We start from the raw sequence: 19,566 nt of genomic DNA, 5'->3' as shown, positions 1-19,566 counted from the left end.
GTGAAGGGCTTCTGTTTCACCAATGTGGCAGACTACTGGTGATGACGTCATTGCTCTTGTGGTCTGTTCAACCATTGACGCAGACTACTAGTGGTGACGTCACTGCTGTGGTCCACCAATGGAATGCCTAAAGTGATTTCAGCTCACTTAAAATGCAGAGAACTGGTGACATAATGTTACAAGCAAGTTGTAATGATTTAATAAGAACTGAAAATTACAGTAAATTCTTGAACTAGCTTCTTTTAATCCAGTGCCAGCAGCAGTAAAATAGTTCGTTATACAAGTGGAAATAAAACTGAAGTACAAAATAAGTCAATAATGTCATAACATTGTTGAAGTTACGATATTTTGTACAGTAGTTTCATCTTCATTTGTATAACACAATGTTTTACTCTCGCTGGCACAGCACTGAAAAATAAAAGATGCCAGTTTAAGAATTTACCTTAATTATCAGTTATTTATTTATTACGTGTCCACAACTTACTTTGTAACCAATGAATTTTTTCTCTTGACAAACTTTTGTAATTGTATTTTGTTTTTCAAATGTGACACACATTAAAAATTAATTACAAGGCAGTGTATCTTCAAGGGGATAATTGATGTTTGTGGCAACTTGGGGATGTGTGAGGCTCTTAAGAGCTATCTGTGTCTCTGGGGAGGCTGATTGATTCTCCTCTAAGATCTACATGATGCTTCTAGGGGGCTTATAAGTAGCTAGTTGTGTACAGCTAGTAAGGGCTATGTCATGACACTAAAGGCTGTGTGTCACTGCTAGGGACAGTGATGCTGCCAAGGGCTGGGTGCCGAGGCTTGTCTGAGCCCCCTACTATAGAGATAGGCGAGACACGTCGACCAAGGTACACTGGTAGCCCTTATGGGACCCTGTGTACACAAGTTGTAGTACCATAAGGGCAACCTAACCTAGCAGTAACCTGGTGTCAATCATTACAATAAATATTTGTAGAGTAACTTAATGTGTCGAATAAATGAAAAAAAAAAACTTTTTTCTTTCTTTATAATAATCCTAACAAAAAAGTTGAAAACAAAAGGGTTCTAAAGGCAAAAATGATAAGAGCCAATTTTTATACTTTCCCGAAAAGTAGAAAATCTACGTCACCGAAAAGTAGATACTTACGATCTTCTGAGAATTAGAAAAATCGTAAGTTATTTTTTTTCTCTTAAGTTCCAACTTACGACAATTAAAAGGAGCGTAAATTCGGATTCTCGAAAGATCGAAAGTATCTACGTTTCGGGAAAGTAGATTATCGACTTTTGGGGAAATATTACTTAATTTTGCGGAGTAGATTATCATAGAAAACGGGAAATTTGTATCATAGAAAATGGGAAATATCTACTTTCCGGGAAAGTTGGTTATCTACTTTCCCGAAAAGTAGATTTTTTTTCTACTTTTCGGGAAAGTAGATTATCGACTTTTCTGGGAAGTAAATTATCGAATTTTGGGGAAATATTACTTAATTTTGCGGAGTAGATTATCATAGAAAACGGGAAATTTGTATCATAAAAAATGGGAAATATCTACTTTCCGGGAAAGTTGGTTATCTACTTTCCCGAAAAGTAGATTTTTTTCTACTTTTCGGGAAAGTAGATTATCGACTTTTCTGGGAAGTAAATTATCGAATTTTGGGGGAAATATTACCTAATTTTGCGAAGTAGATTATCATAGAAAACGGGAAATTTGTATCACAAAAAATGGGAAATATCTACTTTCCGGGAAAGTTGGTTATCTACTTTCCCGAAAAGTAGATTATCTACTTTTCAGGAAAGTAGATTATCGAATTTTTGGGGACGTAAATTATCGAATTTTGGGGAAATATTACCTAATTTTCTGAAGTAGATTATCATAGAAAACGGGAAATTTTTATCATAGAAAATGGGAAATATCTACTTTCCGGGAAAGTTGGTTATCTACTTTCCCGAAAAGTAGATTATCTACTTTCGGGAAAGTAGATTATCAACTTTTTGGGGAAGTAGATTATCGACTTTTTGGGAAATATTACCTAATTTTCCGAAGCAGATTATCATAGAAAACGGGAAATTTGTATCACAGAAAATGGGAAATATCTACTTTCCGGCCATCTAATTTCCCTAGATTTTTTTCACTCTTCAGAGTAGATTATCGACTTTTTCTGGGAGTAAATTATCGAATTTTGGGAAATATTATCATTTCAGGAATTGTGAAAATTTGTATCACAGGGATTGGAAATATCTACTTTCCGGGAAAGTTGGTTATCTACTTATCATAGAAAAAGGGAAATTTGTATCATAAAAAACGGGAAATATCTACTTTCCGGGAAAGTTGGTTATCTACTTTCCTGAAAAGTAGACAGATTTTCTACTTTTCGGGAAAGTAGATTATCGACTTTTCGGGAAGTAGATTTTCGAATTTTGGGGGAAATATTACCTAATTTTGCGAAGTAGATTATCATAGAAAACGGGAAATTTGTATCATAAAAAACGGGAAATATCTACTCGAAAGTTGGTTGTTCACTTTATCATAGAAAACTTCTTCCCTGAAAAAGTAGATAATCTACTTTTCGGGAAAGTAGATATTTCCCGTTTTCTATGATAATCTACTTCGCAAAATTAAGTAATATTTCAAAAAAAATCGATATTCTACTTCCCCGAAGAGTCGATAATCTACTTTACCGAAAAGTAGAAAAATCTACTTTTCGGGAAAGTAGATAACCAACTTTCCCGGAAAGTAGATATTTCCCATTTTCTATGATACAAATTTCCCGTTTTCTATGATAATCTACTTCGCAAAATTAAGTAATATTTCCCCAAAAGTCGATAATTTACTTCCCAGAAAAGTCGATAATCTACTTTCCCGAAAAGTAGAAAAAAATCTACTTTTCGGGAAAGTAGATAACCAACTTTCCCGGAAAGTAGATATTTCCCATTTTCTATGATACAAATTTCCCGTTTTCTATGATAATCTACTTCGCAAAATTAGGTAATATTTCCCCAAAATTTGATAATTTACTTCCCAGAAAAGTCGATAATCTACTTTCCCGAAAAGTAGAAAAAAAATCTACTTTTCGGGAAAGTAGATAACCAACTTTCCCGGAAAGTAGATATTTCCCATTTTCTGTGATACAAATTTCCCGTTTTCAATGATAATCTACTTCTTAAAAGTAGGTAATATTTTACCAAAAAGTCGATAATCTACTTCCCCGAAAAGTCGATAATCTACTTCCCGAAAAGTAGATAATCTACTTTTCGAGAAAGTAGATAACCAACTTTCCCGGAAAGTAGATATTTCCCATTTTCTGTGATACAAATTTCCCGTTTTCTATGATAATATACTTCTTAAAAGTAGGTAATATTTCCCCAAAATTCGATAATTTACTCCCCAGAAAAGTCGATAATCTACTTTCCCGAAAAGTAGAAAAAAATCTACTTTTCGAGAAAGTAGATAACCAACTTTCCCGGAAGTAGATATTTCCCATTTTCTATGATACAAATTTCCCGTTTTCTATGATAATCTACTTCGCAAAATTAGGTAATATTTCCCCAAAATTCGATAATTTACTTCCCAGAAAAGTCGATAATCTACTTTCCCGAAAAGTAGAAAAAAATCTACTTTTCGGGAAAGTAGATAACCAACTTTCCCGGAAAGTAGATATTTCCCATTTTCTATGATACAAATTTCCCGTTTTCCATGATAATCTACTTCGCAAAATTAGGTAATATTTCCCAAAAAGACGATAATCTACTTCCCAGAAAAGTTGATAATCTACTTTCCCGAAAAGTAGAAAAAAATCTACTTTTCGGGAAAGTAGATAACCAACTTTCCCGGAAAGTAGATATTTCCCATTTTCTATGATACAAATTTCCCGTTTTCTATGATAATCTACTTCGCAAAATTAGGTAATATTTCCCCAAAATTCGATAATTTACTTCCCAGAAAAGTCGATAATCTACTTTCCCGAAAAGTAGAAAAAATCTACTTTTCGGGAAAGTAGATAACCAACTTTCCCGGAAAGTAGATATTTCCCATTTTCTATGATACAAATTTCCCGTTTTCTATGATAATCTACTTCGGAAAATTAGGTAATATTTCCCCAAAATTCGATAATTTACTTCCCAGAAAAGTCGATAATCTACTTTCCCGAAAAGTAGAAAAAAAATCTACTTTTCGGGAAAGTAGATAACCAACTTTCCCGGAAAGTAGATATTTTCCATTTTCTATGATACAAATTTCCCGTTTTAAGATACCTTTACCTGCGTACTATAATATTTCAGTACTGATAATGATCAGAAAGTCGATAATCATCGAAAAGTAAAAATTCACTTTTTCGAAAGAAATCAACTTTCCCGGAAAGTAGATATTCATTTCTATGATACAAATTTCGTTTTCATGATAATCTAGAAATTAAAAATCGTACTCTACTTCCCGAAAGTCGATAATCTACTTTCCGAAAAGTAGTCGAAAGAGATAACCAACTTTCCCGGAAAGTAGATATTTCCCATTTTTTGTGATACAAATTTCCCGTTTTCTATGATAATCTACTTCTTAAAAGTAGGTAATATTTTACCCCAAATTCGATAATCTACTTCCCCGAAAAGTCGATAATCTACTTTCCAGAAAAGTAGATAATCTACTTTCCCGGAAAGTAGATATGTCCCATTTTCTATGATAAAAATTTCCCGTTTTCTATGATAAGTAGATAACCAACTTTCACGGAAAGTAGATATTTCCCATGTCTTGATACAAATTTCCCGTTTTCTATGATAATCTAATTCAGAAAATACGGTAATATTTTCCCAAAAGTCGATAATCTACTTTCCCGAAAAGTTGATACATACGATCTTTTGAGAATTAGAAAAATCGTAAGTTATTTTATTTCTCTTGAATATCTACTTTTATGTTAATTTTTTTCTCTTAAGTTCGAGCTTACAACAATTAAAAAGATCGTAAATTCGGATTCTCAAAAGATCCTAAGTATCTACTTTTCGGTGACGCAGATTTTCTACTTTTCGGTTAAGTATAATAATTGGCTCTTATCATTTTTGCCTTTTTAACCCTTTTGTTTTCAACTTATTTATTAGGATTGTTATAAACAAAGAAAAAGAAGTATTTTTTTTCATTTATACGACACATTAAGTTACTCTACAAATATTTATTGTAATGATTGACACCAGGTTACTGCTAGGTTAGGTTGCCCTTATGGTACTACAACTTGTGTACACAGGGTCCCATAAGGGCTACCAGTGTACCTTGGTCGACGTGTCTCGCCTATCTCTATATTAGGGGGCTCAGACAAACCTCGGCACCCAGCCCTTGGCAGCATCACTGTCCCTTGCAGTGACACACAGCCTTTAGTGTCTTCACATAGCCCTTACTAGCTGTACACAACTAGCTACTTATAAGCCCCCTAGAAGCATCATGTAGATCTTAGAGGAGAATCAATCAGCCTCCCCAGAGAGACAGATAGCTCTTAAGAGCCTCACACATCCCCAAGTTGCCACAAACATCACTTATCCCCTTGAAGATACACTGCCTTGTAATTAATTTTTAATGTGTGTCACATTTGAAAAACAAAATACAATTACAAAAGTTTGTCAAGAGAAAAAATTCATTGGTTACAAAGTAAGTTGTGGACACGTAATAAATAAATAACTGATAATTAAGGTAAATTCTTAAACTGGCATCTTTTATTTTTCAGTGCTGTGCCAGCGAGAGTAAAACATTGTGTTATACAAATGAAGATGAAACTACTGTACAAAATATCGTAACTTCAACAATGTTATGACATTATTGACTTATTTTGTACTTCAGTTTTATTTCCACTTGTATAACGAACTATTTTACTCCTGCTGGCACTGGATTAAAAGAAGCTAGTTCAAGAATTTACTGTAATTTTCAGTTCTTATTAAATCATTACAACTTGCTTGTAACAATATGTCACAAGTTCTCTGCATTTTAAGTTTTTAAGTGAGCTGAAATCACTTTAGGCATTCCATTGGTGGACCACAGCAGTGACGTCACCACTAGAAGTCTGCGTCAATGATTGAACAGACCACAAGAGCAATGACGTCATCACCAGTAGTCTGCCACATTGGTGAGACAGAAGCCCTTCACTTGACACCTCACAGTCAGTCCTTCCCTCACTCCTACACCTCACAGCGAGTCAATCCCTCACTCCTACACCTCACAGGGAGTCCTTCCCTCATACTACACATCACAGCGAGTCCTTGCCTCACTCCTACACATCATAGTGAGTCCTTTCCACACTCCTACACATCACAGTGAGTCCTTCCCACACTCCTACACATCACAGTGAGTTCCTCCCTCACACCTACACATCACAGCGAGTCCTTCCCTCACTCCTACACATCACAGCAAGTCCTTCCCTCACCCCTACACCTCACAGCGAGTCCATCCCTCACTCCTACACATCACAGTGAGTCCTTCCCTCACTCCTACACATCACAATGAGTCCGTCCCTCACTCATACACATCACAGTGAGTCCTTCCAACACACCAACACATCACAGCGAGTCCTTCCCTCACCTCTACACATCACAGTGAGTCCTTCCCTCACCCCTACACATCACAGTGAGTCCTTCCCTCACTCCTACACATCACAGTGAGTCCTTCCCTCACTCCTACACATCACAGTGAGTCCTTCCCTCACTCACTTACACATCACAGTGAGTCTTCCCTCACTCCTTACCCACACATCTGATGAGTCCTTCCCTCCTCATACATCTGATGAGTCCTTCCCTCACTCACTTACACACATCACAGTGAGTCCTTCCCTCACTCATACACATCTGATGAGTCCTTCCTCACTCACCCCATCAGTGAGTCTTCCCTCACTCACTTACACATCACAGTGAGTCCTTCCCTCACTCATACACATCACAGTGAGTCCTTCCCTCACTCCTACACATCACAATGAGTCCTTCCCTCACTCCTACACATCACAGTGAGTCCTTCCCTCACCCCTACACATCACAGTGAGTCCTTCCCTCACTCATACACATCACAGTGAGTCCTTCCAACACACCAACACATCACAGTGAGTCCTTCCCTCACCTGTACACATCACAGTGAGTCCTTCCCTCATACTACACAACGCTGCATGTCTTTCCTTCACTCCTACAAAACACAGTAAGTCATTCCCTCAATCCTACACAACACATTGCATCCTACCCTCACTCCCACACACAGCAAGTCCTTCCCTTATCCTACACAACATTGCATGTCCTTCCCTCACTCCTATAAATCACTGCAAATCCTCCCATCACTCCTTAGTAGGTCAGTAAGTCCTCCTCTCACTCCTTAGTAGGTCAGTAAGTCCTCCTCTCACTCCTTAGTAGGTCAGTAAGTCCTCCTCTCACTTATTGGCAGATCAGTAAGTCCTCCTCTCATTCATTAGGTGGTCAGCTTATCTTTCCCTAATTTTCGAACATCACTACATGTCCTTCCCTAGGTCCTACACAACACTACAAGTCCTTCCCTCATTCCTACACAATACTGAAGTCCTTCCCTCAATACTACACAATACTGCATGCCCTTCCCCCAGTCCTACAGTAATCAGTAGATGAACTTTCAATACACCGTTATAATCTATTTTAGCATTTATAAAGACATGTCGAACCAACAGTAAATATTATACACAATACAACTTCCTGTCATGTCGGGTAGACTGACTTATATATAGGATACATTCATCTTTTTCTGTACACAGACATTAGGAGCATCAATTAACCCCCTCAGTCACAAGTACAGTAGCTCTCTAAGAGCCTCACACATCTCCAAGTTGATATTCACAATATAGCCACAAACAGCCTCTGGTTGGATCAGACTACCCCTGACAACCTTACATAGTCCTTAAATCCATTACACAACCACCTATGATCATCACACAGCCCTAATTAGCCAAACAGTCCGTGACGGCAGCATATAAGCCCTGGGGGCCTCACATAGCCCCTAGGGGGGACATACTGCCTCAGAACATTTACAACAAATAAAATCTTTTTTTTTTTACAATTTCAAAAGTTTGCCCACAGGAAATTCTCATTGGTTACAAGTAAGTAGTAAAGCTGTAATAATTACTTAATTTTACAGTAAAATCTTAAATTAACATCTTGTATTTCACTGCCAGGAAGAATATAATATTTTGTTTTGCAAAGGAAGATGAAACTGAAGTCCAAAATAATTAAGTTGAACAAAATACTTCCTAACTGTCTAGTTACAAATCCACATAAGAGATTACAACAGTGTATTAGAAGTTATAAGCTTCGCAACGCCACAAGTCTATATGGTCACTCCAATATAAGTCCTTCCCTCACTCATATACGACACTACAAGTCCTTCCCTCACTCCTACACAACCCTGCAAGTCCGTCCCTCACTCCTACACAACCCTGCATGTCCTTCCTTAAATCCTACACAACCCTGCAAGTCCTTCCCTCACTCCTACACAACCCTGCAAGTCCTTCCCTCACTCCTACACAACCCTGCAAGTCCATCTTTCACTCCTACACAAGAGTGCAAGTCCTTCCTTCATTTCTATACAACACTGCAAGTCCTTCCTTCACTCCTACACAATACTAGAAGTCCTTCCCTCATTTCTACACAACCCTGCAAGTCCTTCCCTCACTCCTACACAACACAACATAACCTTTCCTCACTCCTCCACATCACCGCATGTCCTTCCCTCACTCTTACATAATATTGCTTGTTCTTTCATCACTCCTACAGTGCTACAGTATCTCTACAGTCGTCAGTATATAAGATTTCAACACACTGTTATAATCTGTTTTAGTATTTATGTGGACGTATTTAACCAACACTTACATATATACAATACAACTTCCTGTCATGTTTGGTAGACTGAGTTATTTAGAGAATGTTCATCCTTTACTGTACTCTTGATCGTTTCTCTTGTCCATCTTGATGTTGCCTCGTCATCTGTACACCAAGTTATGGTCCTCATCCTCCCTGGAGCAGTATTTTCTGTTAATACCTGTGAAATTAAAATTTTATTAACCAAAAATAGTTTTTTTGTATATATTGCAGGGCGACAAGAATTAAAATCACTCTTTCTTCATACTGTTATGCCAGCACTCCTCTTTATCAAGAATTTACCACTAGTCAAGTCACACGAGTGGTCACAACAACAAGCAGGGTAAACACTATAATGACTCTTATATTATCTCCACCAGATTCTCAATAATAACCTTCAGATTAACTCAAAATATAGATATCATGTTGAAGATGAATCATGAAATGCATAACTTAGCATTATAAAGTTAAGAGACCACAAACAAAGGTCATGTAAATTAACAATTTAAGTACAGTACAGATGATCACAGCCTAAATTAACCCAAACCCGAACCTCAGCCTCACCATACACTAGAAAAGTACAAAAGTGTACACCACTTACCTCCATATAAATATATCCTGAGTCCAGACCAATTGTACCACACTTGTACCACACACTATCACCAGCCAGGCTCGTCTTCCTCCGTGCACTGTGGATACCATGCCGCCAATTACCATACTATTTTACCTAACAAATGCACAACGTTAAGCTGATTTGCTTATTACATACTTATTATAAATTAATATATATAACATACTAGACAATGTTTATATACAGGAACATATATAAAATATAGTCCTACCTACTGAAGAAGCAGTGTAATTACCTCTCAACCAAATATATTCAGTGCCTTATAAAACTCCTTCCCCAAAGATAAAACACTTGTGTTTTATTTTCAGTCTGGTGAATGAGATAGAGCATTTGCTACGAAATTCTCTCACTCCCACACAACATACCAAGTCCATCCCTCACTCCCACATAACATACCACGTCCATCCCTCACTCCTAAACAACATACCAAGTCCATCCCTCACTCCTACACAACATACCAAGTCCATCCCTCACTCCTATACAACATACCAAGTCCATCCCTCACTCCTACACAACATACCAAGTCCATCCCTCACTCCTACACAAGATACCAAGTCCATCCCTCACTCCTACACAACATACCAAGTCCATCCCTCACGCCTACACAACATACCATCCGGCGTCCATCCTTCACCTTACAACATACCAAGTCCATCCCTCACCCTACACAACATACCAAGTCCATCCCCTCACCCTACACAACATACTAAGTCCATCCCCACTCCTACACAAAATACCAAGTCCATCCTTCAATTCCCTAACAACATACCATGTCCCATCCTTCACAACATACCAAGTCCATCCTCACCCTAACACAACATACCAAGCCCATCCCTCAATTCCCCACACAACATACCAAGTCCATCCCCACTCCTACACAACATACCAAGTCCATCCGCCACCCTACAATAACATACCAAGTCCATCCTCACTCCTATTAATAACATACCAAGTCAACCTCACTCCTACACAACATACCAAGTCAATCCCCTCACTTCTGCCACAAACATGTACCAAGTCCATCCCTCACCCCTACACAACATACCAAGTCCATCCTCACTCCTACACAACATACCAAGTCAATCCCTCACTCCTACACAACATACCAAGTCCTTCCCTCACTCCTACACAACATACCATGTCCATCCCTCACTCCTACACAACATACCATGTCCTTCCCTCACTCCTACACAACATACCATGTCCATCCTTCACTCCTTTACAACATACCAAGTCCATCCCTCACTCCTACACAACATACCAAGTCCATCCGTCACTCCTACACAAGATACCAAGTCCTTCCCTCACTTCTACACAATACTACAAGTCCTTCCCTCACTCCTACACAACATACCAAGTCCATCCTTCACTCCTACACAAGATACCAAGTCCTTCCCTCACTCTTACAACATACCATGTCCATCCTTCACCCTTTACAACATAACAAGTCCATCCTCACCCTACACAACATACCAAGTCCATCCGTCACTCCCATTAAGATACTCAAGTCCTTCCCCCTTCACTCTACAGCCAATACTACAAGTCCTTCCCCCACCCCACACAACATATCAAGTCCATCCCTCACTCCTACACAACATACCAAGTCCTTCCCTCACTCCTGCACAACATATCAAGTCCTTCCCTTACTCCTAGACAATATTGCAAGGCCATCCCTCACTCCTACACAACATACCAAGTCCTTCCCTCACTCCTATACAACATACCAAGTCCATCCCTCACTCTTACACAACATACAAGTCCATCCTTCACTCCTACACAAGATACCAAGTCCATCCCTCACTCCTACACAACATACCAGTCCATCCCTCACTCCTACACAACATACCAAGTCAACATACCAAGTCCCCTCACTCCTACACAATACTACAAGTCCTTCCCTCACTCCTACACAACATACCAAGTCCATCCCTCACTCCTACACAAGATAGTCCTTCCCTCACTCCTACACAATACTACAAGTCCATCCCTCACGCCTACACAAGATACCAAGTCCTTCCCTCACCCCTACACAATACTACAAGTCCTTCCCTCACTCCTACACAACATACCAAGTCCATCCCTCATGCCTACACAATACTACAAGTCCTTCCCTCACTCTTACACAATACTACAAGTCCATCCCTCACTCCTACACAAGATACCAAGTCCTTCCCTCATCCCTACACAATACTACAAGTCCTTCTCTTACTCCTACACCACACTGCAAGTCCTTCCCTCACTTCTACACAATACTACAAGTACTTCCCTCACTCCTACACAATACTGCAAGTCTTTTCCTCACTCCTACACAATACTACAAATCCTTCCTTCACTTCTACACAAGACTACAAGTCCTTCCCTCACTCCTACACAACATACTAAGTCCATCCCTCACTCCTACACAACATACCAAGTCCATCACTCACTCCTACACAACACTCCAATTCCTTCCCTCACTCCTACACAAAACTAGAAGTCCTTCCCTCACTCCTACACAACATACCAAGTAGTTCCCTCACTCCTACACAACATAACAAGTCCTTCCCTCACTCCTACACAACATACCAAGTCCTTCCCTTACTCCTACACAACATACCAAGTCCTTCCCTCACTCCTACACAACATACCAAGTCCTTCCCTCACTCCTACACAACATACCAAGTCCTTCCCTGCAGAGTTAATCACCATCTATTAAGTCTCTGATTCGTGTTTTTCATTCGACTTCTGAACTGTAATATATTATGGTCACTGTAAACTACAATTCTCTGGTAGGTGTTGCCAAGATATATGTTAAACTTTTCCAGTGCCATAAGCAGAGCCACAGCTTCTTTCTCTATAGTAGAGTAATTCCATTGCACCAGCCCCAACATCACTGGTAAAACATAAATTTTACTTACGAACCATTCAAAATCCTTTCTCTGCCTCGTCCAGTTCAACACGACTTCAATCCATCTGGCAGTCGAACCCGAGGCCTCCATCATCCACAACAGGTACCTTGCCAGTGAGCCATCATACTGTGTTGAATAGTATATACACCAGTGTCAACATTAGATCGGGTCAAAAAGGGCATACATATTTTAAATTGCAATTTAGAATTTGTAATAGTCTAGAAAAGTTGCTCCTATATAAAGTTTATCAACCTCCAACATATGGTATTAGTCTTGTATTATTACAGTAAAAGATGGCACCAATTTGCAGCCCTTAACTAATACTACGTAGATCTATCCATACTACTAATACTGAAATGTGCTCCTTAATTTGGGTTACTTGATCAACAAACACCTTTCCCTCGATACCAATATTTTGTTCTTTTTTCCATCAGTATATAATACAGTTATCTTTTATTTTTCCTCTTCAGTGTACAACAGTTTACATTACCCATCATCATCTCTGACGTTTGCCTCGAGCTGCTGGAGGCTGCCCACCATCCGTGCCTCCACACTCGCTTATTTTATTTTTCTAAGTCGGGCATTTTCACCTATATGAAGGCGCCAATTCATGATATAAGTGTTAACAAATTATGTTTCATGAATATTGTTCAAGTGACAACTGAGAGCTCGACTCCCAGACACTGAACCACCCGATCGAAACTTCTATCTAACCGACGCTCTTGTAGTGATAAGGACCGGAAATTACATGTAAATGCTCACTAACAGAAAAACAGAGTTGCGTCTGCAGGAAATAATGGGAGACGTTTTTTATTCAGCTGATCAACAAAAATCACAGATGGGTCAGAGAAATGTAGCTCCAAGCTCGACTCCTGATTCAGCGCTTCGTTTGTGGTGCCCAGCCACTCAGAACTCATGATACAAACGACAGGTTGACATATCCCCATAGGTAGAGGTTCTGCATGATGAATACATTCTGAATAAATTACACGTAATGTTATGTAGATTATCAGAATTTATTGTTTTTGCCAAACAAAGATTTTTATTTGGTATATTACGATATATTTATTTTTATAAGAAAATCTACAAAATGGCGTAAACGAACCGAAATAACCACTAATTTGTACCAACTGACACAGCTGGTAGTCAAGGCGGGCGGGGGAGAGGGCTCAGGGGTGGCAATGTGTGGTGTGTGTGTGGTAATGTGTGGTGTGTGTGATGATAGATGATGATGATGATGAATAATGATGATTGATGCTGCTGAATGATCCCCATTTATTATAAGACAATTCACCATCACTACGCACACACACTTGGTTTGATTTACAGGGGTGAGGTTAGGTTAGGTTTCATTTCACCCCACATTATGGCTTCGTCCCCGTGTAATAATAACCTACATTAGAGTTCCTCATTTACTATTTATGAATGTTCAGTCATACTAATTCCCTCAGTGGCAAACCTCTGGATGAAAGACGAAATATAAAATGATAATACACGCGTAGTTGCTAGTGGCGTGGTTGTTAGTGGCGTAGTTACCAGGGGGCGTATCCAAAGGCTCAGTATATTTGTTTACCATATATAAGAACACCTGATATCGGGACACAAGCCATCTGGGTGGTTAGTTTATCCAATGTTGGTGCAGGCGAAAACCGGAAATCGTGTTACGTCAAACATACATTTAAACCAGAGGCGATTCGAACCCTGGACTTGTGGGAGAGAAATACGCACGTTACGAAATACAACCCAAGATCCAAGTGAACCCCTGCTGTTGGTTCGTCTCTTTCTCCCTGGCTGGATTTTCAACCTGAAGTGATTGCCCTCGGTGGACCGCTCCCGAAATCCCACGTGAACCCTGTTATTCTCTGCAAATACCACTTCTCCAGGATCGCCCACTGGTACCCAGGTAGGGTCGTCCTCTACACTGATGGTTCTGTTGACTCCGCTACAGGTCGGGCCGGGGCTGGTGTCTACATCTCCCGTGCTGATGCCTCTGAGCCTATCAAACTGTCTCTCAGAGTTTCTGACGGACATCCTCCACTCAGGCGGAACTATTAGCCCTCCTTGCTGGGGAAGAAGCAGATGGTTTCTGCCCCTTGCTTGTCTGCTGCGATTCCAGGTCTGCTCTCGACGGGATCGCATTTGGATCAGGGGAAAATAAGGACCTCATCCTCCGAATACGAGGGTTAACATCCACACTTCAGGATGCAGGCCGTCCTGTGACATTCCTATGGATACCCAGTCATGTCGGTATCTTGGGGAATGAGGCAGCAGATGGCCTTGCCAAGACTGGCTGCATCAAGGCCACACCTGACTACGTTGTTCCTCGAACACTTTTACAGCTTAGGACCCAAATTCGCCGCAAACAGAGAAGCTCGGGAAGCAGCCATCCCCCTGGACTCCCCGCCCACCTGGTACGATGTCCTCCGTAAGCTTCCTGACCTCTCGTATGTCTATGGGAAAGGGTCGCGGAAAAGGGACGTGATTGCTGCCCGTATCATCATTGGGTATGACTTTGCTTGGGAGATTGGTATCCCCGCATCCCCTGAGCAACGCTCTTGTGCATTATGCAGAAGACCCGACAGCCGCACCCTTATCCACTACCTCCTAAGATGTCCCCACACACAACGCTTCCGTGACGCCTGCTGGACCTCCACTCCCCGACCCCCTGACGGAGACACGATGATCCTCCCCATACTGGCCAGATATTATGTAAATAACATTGATTATGTGTTAAAGGAATATCCTTCCTTCCTTCCTTAGGCTTTAGTAAGCCCCTTTATAATATTTATGCTGTATATACTTGTGACACTTGCCAGATGCTTCTGGTGTCATTGTACAGGGGTACCTAGTGACAGCACTAGGATCCCGCTTCCTCTATCAAGGAATAAACAATTGAAATTGAATTGGTCCAAGTGACGTGCTAGGTATTTACACTATCAAGGGCAAATAATTATTTTGGAAATGTTGGTTAGTGATCCCATTACATAATTTACTTCAGCAATAGCAGCATAAGGGCCCCGGTGACGATACCTACCACTCTTACCCTAACAAAAACTTCAACTGAACAAGGTGTTTATCATGACATAACCAGGCCGATAACCCTCATGTATGTATGTATGATTTTTACTCAATAAATTCATACAAAATCAAGGTCCCAGTACAGGTGGATACGTACCCCGCACTGCAACAACAATGTACCGATACTAATTCTAGGATTTTATTCATATATCCACATGCTAACTTTGGTTAATAGCCATCTTAATAGCAGTATTATCTGTCTATCCACATACTAGCTTAGGTTAATAGCCATCTTAATAGCAGTATTTTCTGTCCGAGCCACGGCATCCACAACTCCTGTACACACGGCGGAGAGCTACACTACCGCCTCCTCCTCCCTGGACCCCACAGTACAACAACACAACTTATCACCTTACCTTCACTCAACTGCTAATAACCACAACGTAGAGTCCTGGAAGTCCTCACGACGCCACAAACACGAGGTAATCCACAAACAGCAAACGTAAAACATGGAAATAGCGATCAAATACTGTATGACCACACACACGTGTTGCCTCCACCACTGCCGTACCTCTAATGATCACTGGCGAGTGGCGAACCCGAGGTGCTTCGATTCCTTAATTCATTGGTTCGCTTTACTGATTCATATGAAAATAATCGACTGGACGGCGGAAAGAACACCATACACGATTGGTCCGTCATCTATAATCTCATTAATTTTCTTAAATCACTTCTATCCACCATTAGCTAAAATAAATCTGATAATTATTAACGAAAGAGTCATGAGTTTCGAAGCTTCGTCAACGATCCGCTCTTACGTCACTAAACTAGTCCACAACCAAACAAGCAGTTGGCTTACACGGTTAGCATAAGCGTAATACTTCCATTACTATTTTTATTATTATTACTATTATTATTACTATTATTATTATTATAAATATTATTATTATATTATTATTATTATTATTATTATTATTATTATTATTATTATTTGGGGTTTTAGGCCGTGAGACGTGAGTTAATGTTCGACTGATGACTCGCTCTTTGCTCATGAAGATTATAAAAATCATCAAATATTAATTTATTTTTCTTTCTAGGGTGTGTAGATGGGAGGAAGGGTGTGGATGGGAGGAGGGGGTGGTGGAGTGTAGGTGTGTGTTAAGAGGAGGTGGGTGGGAGGGAGAGGGGAGGATGGGAGGGGTGGATGGGAGGGAGGGGGTGGATGGGAGGAGGGGGGTGGGTGGGAGGAGAGTGGGGATGGGGAGGGAGGGGGGTGGGTGGAGGGTGTGTAGATGGGAGGAAGGGTGTGTGGATGGGAGGAAGGGTGTGTGGATGGGAGGAAGGGTGTGTGGTTGGAGGTAGGGTGTGTGGATGGGAGGAAGGGTGTGTGGTTGGAGGTAGGGTGTGTGGATGCGGGGAAGGGTTTGTTATTTATTTTAGATTGTTTGGCTTTCTGAGGCTGGCTTGAGGTTTACGGCTGACTAGCTGAAGTGAACGGCTGGCTGGCTGAGGTGAATGGCTAGCTGGGCTGAGGCAAATATCTGGCTGGCCAAGAACCCCACCAAACAGATCATCAATGCCAGACAGGCTGTAAGTCGTCATTGGCAAGTACTGGGCAAGAACTGGCTCCAGAATGTATCTGCACCTGCGCAGTGTTGGTCAAGCCTGGTCTTGAAGGAGCTCACTCTCGGTGCTGTCACACTCTCTGGCAGAGTGTGCCAAGAGTTTACAAACTCAGAAAAAGTTTGCCTTGACAATTTCCGAACTTGTGGCTTCTTCAACCATAAGCTGTGACCACCCGCCCCGCTAGGCTAGTGGGGCACGTCCCCCAGCTCCAAGTATGAACCCTCGACTGAGTAATGCCCTCTGAGTTGTTTATAAACTTCAATTAAGTCGCCCCTTGACTACCTGTAGCATAAGCTAGGCAATTCCTGTAGGGGGAGGGATATAAATTTGCCCCACTTAAGAGTTTGATAAAAAAAAAGAATATGAACCACTATGAGTGTATTGTATGTGGAGATTAAAGATTCACATGGTATACTGTGCGTGTAAACTGAGAATATGAACAAGTACTGTGTGTACTTGTACTGTAGAGTACATAGTTGTACAGTATAATGATAATATTAACAGGATGATGTTCATATGTGAGTGATGTCATTTGTTTTTGTTCATCGTAGTGGGAGATGTTTTTAATGTGTATCTTCTTTCTTAAAAACTACTGAATCATCTCACCTTTAATTCTAGATCACTTTATTACTTTGGTCCAATATGTGCGCAGAAAAATCACGATTCTTTTAACTGGTCTTATTATATGGGGTTCTGAGAGCAAACAAACCAAAACTGTACATTTGTGTTCTTGTCATAATTAGATCATATAAGATGAAAGTTATCTCAAATATACCTTGCTCTAGGCCTCACAAGATTTTGTTTACCGAGGTCAGAGGACACATAACTGCCACAGTCCACAAACAGGGGTATAGATATATTAACATATATTTCTGTCATTTTATAAGGGTCAGGCACTTGGACACCTTACTTCTAGGAAAGATTAGAATGTCTACAATTGCACAGTTTATACTACTGAAGAGTAAAGGGCATCTTAATATAAATTTCTAAGCACTTCAAAGGGCTTTACAATACTTGGTTATATGTACAGTATACATCTGGGAGTTAATGGATCGTTGCCCCACTGGAGGTTACAGCCTCAAGTGAGAGAAACTGTCAGTACAGGTAACTATCGGCACCAACTTCTTTGGAGTAACAGTTAAGCATAGAAGAAACTGTCAGCAAATATTGTGACAACACCATATGTGAGCTTTAATTATTGATTTTACGATACTCATTCTCAGGCTGTGAAGTCGACCAACGCCTGGCTACTAACAGATGGGTTAAACAAGGGCATCACCTGTGTAGTGGGACACGCAGTCAACAGAGCTCAGTCTATTATTAAGGTTTGTCTACAGTCCTTATTTGGAGCCAGTTATAGAAGTTAGATAGTTTTCAGATAGCACGAGATGACTCAAGGCATTTATTAATTGCTTTGTGCTTCTTGAGTTGACAGATTGTACATTTGTCTATATCAGGAGATAAGGCTGCCAGACCTCATTAGAATGCTTTCATAAGTAGGCTAATAAGTTTTTTGCTTGTATAGTATTATGAGGAAGTATTTTACACTTTAATACATAACTCAGAGATAAGAGTTTGCTTTTAATAACATCACTACACCTGTACTGAGACTTGTGTAGTTATGATAGTGAACATTACCACAATTGAGACTCATTTGTAATATTAATCCTTATGGAGCACTTTAATATTTGGCGGTACACACACACACACACACACACACACTCACACACACACACACACACACACACACACACACACACGGTTTCAGTAAATTTGTTCATTGTGTGAAGATTTTGTATGTAAGACTAATAATAATTTTGTTATGAAAGAAGTCTTGAGGACATCAAAGTGATACCGAGAGATGTTTCAGGTGGGGGACAGGATGGTGTCACAGATTCATTGCCTGGGAGTGACTCCTTATGGTCTTGTTAAGAATAAATCTCGTCTTGTTAATAAGGACCCTGACCAGTTCCACTCTGTGTTGTAAGTGTTCATACATATTTAAGTTGACTTTGTGCACAGTAGCTAAAACAACTATCTGTACATACTTACCATGGACGATAACTTTGGTATATGAGGGCTGTCACTAGTCACACGTAAAATTTCGGAGCATATCGACCCCCACCTGCACAGATAGTTGTTTTGGCTACTGTACAGTGTTCTTAGTGGACAGATGGCAGTAAAGGAAACACAACTAAGAGATGGAGCTTTATTCCAGTTTCCTTCACTCCCATAATTGTCCTTATGTGTTAAGAGTTTACTTAATTTTTGAAGAGTCCTGTACACACTTACTGCTGCTCTTGAGAAACACACGTAGGAAGTGTATTTAATGTTAGTTTTATTAATTTTCTCTGGCTAGTAGAAGTAGAGTAATGTGTAAGTGGGTTTTATTTTTATTGTGAAATATTTATACATAATTTATTTAATTTTTTAACTTATTTTGACTGTATTTATTTATTGTCATGTACTGTATAGTATACATTTTATTTCATAGTTTATTCAGATAGAATGTTTGACTTGATGGTTAAAAAAATCTGTTACTAGATATGAAGTGGATGAAGAGGGTGATGAGGGCCAGCCCAC

General features: G+C 40.0%; 1 long non-coding RNA gene across 1 annotated transcript; it reads left to right on the top strand.

Annotated features, from left to right (window-relative positions):
- Positions 1-17,429: 17,429 nt before the first annotated feature.
- Positions 17,430-19,566, top strand: LOC121853958. The gene is made up of 3 exons (XR_006086430.1): positions 17,430-18,308; positions 18,854-18,966; positions 19,528-19,566. It is a non-coding gene; the product is annotated as an uncharacterized LOC121853958 (long non-coding RNA).

This window comes from Homarus americanus, unplaced genomic scaffold, assembly GCF_018991925.1.
Source record: "Homarus americanus isolate GMGI-L3 unplaced genomic scaffold, GMGI_Hamer_2.0 scaffold53689, whole genome shotgun sequence".
NCBI classification, from domain to species: domain Eukaryota; kingdom Metazoa; phylum Arthropoda; class Malacostraca; order Decapoda; family Nephropidae; genus Homarus; species Homarus americanus.
The sequence above is the reverse complement of the archived record's forward strand: the minus strand, read 5'-3'. Positions and strand labels throughout refer to the sequence as shown.